Genomic DNA, 2,500 nt, shown 5'->3' on the forward strand with positions numbered 1-2,500 from the left:
ATTTCTGTATCTTGTCCTATTTCTCCAATCCTCCTCAGGATCCCCAAAGCGAAGGTGCCTCTGGCGTTTTGCCTCTGCCAGTTGGGGGACCTGAGGAGGTATTATGCTGATTTTCCTGGAATGATTATTGCTTCCGTGTCAGAGACCCATCTCTTTGTGCTGAACGCATAACAGAGGTGATAGTGTCTGGCATGGAGGCGTACATTCCTCATTCTTTTCTCAACCTAAACCTTCTAAACCTTGGTTTAACTCAGCCTGTTCTTGTGCTATACATGATAGAGAAGTTGCCCACAAAAGGTACTTGAGCCTTCCATCTCCTGAATCTCATGCACTTTATATCTCTGCCCGGAATCATGCCAAGTCTCTTCAACTTGCCAAACACTCTTTCATAAATAAAAAATGTCAAAATCTTTCAAACTCAAACTCCTCGTGACTTCTGGCATCTAGCCAAAAACATCTCAAATAACTTCACTTCTTCATCTTTCCTCCTTTATTTCATCCTGATGGCACCACTGCCATCTCTTCTGTCTCTAAAGCTGAACTCTTCTCTCAAACCTTTGCTCACAACTCCACCTTGGATGATTCTGGGCTTGTCCTCCTCTCCTCCTCCCTCTGACTATTTCATGTCTACAATCAAAATTCTTCGTAATGATGTTTTCCATGCCCTTGGCCTAAACCCTCGGAAGGCTTATGGACCTGATGGGGTCCCTCCTATTGTTCTCAAAAACTGTGCTTCCGTGCTTGCACCTTGCCTGGCCAAACTCTTTCAACTTTGTTTATCGACTTCTACCTTTCCTTCTTGCTGGAAGTTTGTCTACATTCAGCCTGTTCCTGAAAAAGGGTGATCGTTTTAATCTTTCAAACTACCGTCCTATAGCTTTAATCTCTTGCTTGTCTAAAGTTTTTGAATCTATCCTGAATAGGAAGATTCTCAAACATCTGTCACTTCACAATCTTCTATCTGATCACCAGTATGGCTTTCGTCAAGGTGTTTCTACTGGTGATCTTCTGGCTTTCCTTACTGAGTCTTGGTCATCCTCTTTTAGAGATTTCGGTGAAACTTTTGCTGTTGCGTTAGACATATCAAAAGCTTTTGACAGAGTCTGGCACAAAGCTTTGATTTCAAAACTGCCCTTTTACTGTTTCTATCCTTTTCTGTGCATCTTTATTTCAAGTTTCCTATCCGACCATTGTATTGCTGCCGTGGTAGACGGCCACTGTTCTTCTCCTAAATCTATTAATAGTGGTGTTCCTCAGGGTTCTGTCCTGTCAACCACTCTCCTTATATTATTAATTAATTATCTTTTTAACAAAACTTTTTGCTCTATTCACTCCTAAGTTGATGATACCACCCTGTATCTTTCCACGTCCTTTCAAAGACGACCAACCCTTCAGGAAGTCATCAGATTATGCAGGGACGCCATGAAACGCCTGACGTTCGATCTTTCTAATACTCGTATTTCTGATTGGGGCAAAGAAAACTTCTTTGTACAAGGGCCTTATTCGTCCTTGTATGCACCACTGATAGCATATTTGGGGGCGGAGGGATTCCACTCACACAATCTTATTAGATAGGGTGGAATGAAAAACTTTTCGTCTCATCAACTCTCCTCCTCTGACTGACTGTCTTCAGCCTCTTTCTCACCGTCGAAATGTTACATGTCTTTTTTATTTTATTTTTTTTTTTATCTTTTAACACTATTTTCATGCTAACTGTTTTACTGATCTTGGTAGCTGCATGGCTCCCCTCCTCCTGCGGCCTCGCTGCACAAGGGTTTCTTCTTCCTCTCACCCCTATTCTGTCTAACTCGCTAATGCAATTGTTAACCAGTATTTTGAATCTTTCATACCTTTCTCTGGTAAACTCTGAAACTCCTTACCTGCTTCTGTATTTCCATCTTTCTACTTGACTTCTTTTAAGAGAGAGGTCTCAAATCTTTTGTCCCTGAATTTTGGTTAATTCTCGTGTCTTTTAAGGGAACTGGCAAACTTTCGTTAGAGATCATTATAACCAGTAACTGTTCAACACAGACAATCAGCTAACACTTCTGAAGCCGCATTAATTACCTCCTGTGACTCTTGGTGCGTAAACTGTGCTGATGGTGATGAGCTGGTGCTGCAGCTGGGGACCCACCACCACCAATATCCTTGGATGTGAGGTGATCAGGGGAGGACCATTCATCACTAGCGTACATAGAAGACAAGCTAGCAGCCCTTCGCTTAGTGTGTGTGTGTGTGTGTGTGTGTGTGTGTGTGTGTGTGCGTGCGTCCGTGCGTGTGGGGTGTGTGTGTGTGTGTGTGTGTGTGTGCGTGCGTCCGTGCGTGTGGGTGTGCGTGTGTGTGTGTGTGTGTGTGTGTGTGTGTGTGTGTTTACACCGCGAGTGTATATGTGTGCGATCCTCCTGTACGTAATGCCTATTTATGTTAGACATTATGCACATCACATCAACTGTTAGTGGTGATAGGCGTTCAAAATTTTGAAAAAAAATGAAAAAAAAAT

General features: G+C 42.7%; 1 protein-coding gene across 1 annotated transcript in view; it reads right to left on the minus strand.

Moving 5' to 3' along the window:
• The window catches only part of LOC123500550, a gene marked incomplete at its 3' end in the record, with an annotated part of 13,405 nt that overhangs the window by 9,990 nt on the left and 915 nt on the right, over window positions 1–2,500 (minus strand). The window lies entirely within an intron of this gene.

Source organism: Portunus trituberculatus, unplaced genomic scaffold (genome assembly GCF_017591435.1).
Source record: "Portunus trituberculatus isolate SZX2019 unplaced genomic scaffold, ASM1759143v1 PGA_scaffold_400__1_contigs__length_35638, whole genome shotgun sequence".
In the NCBI taxonomy this organism is placed as follows: Eukaryota; Metazoa; Arthropoda; class Malacostraca; order Decapoda; family Portunidae; genus Portunus; species Portunus trituberculatus.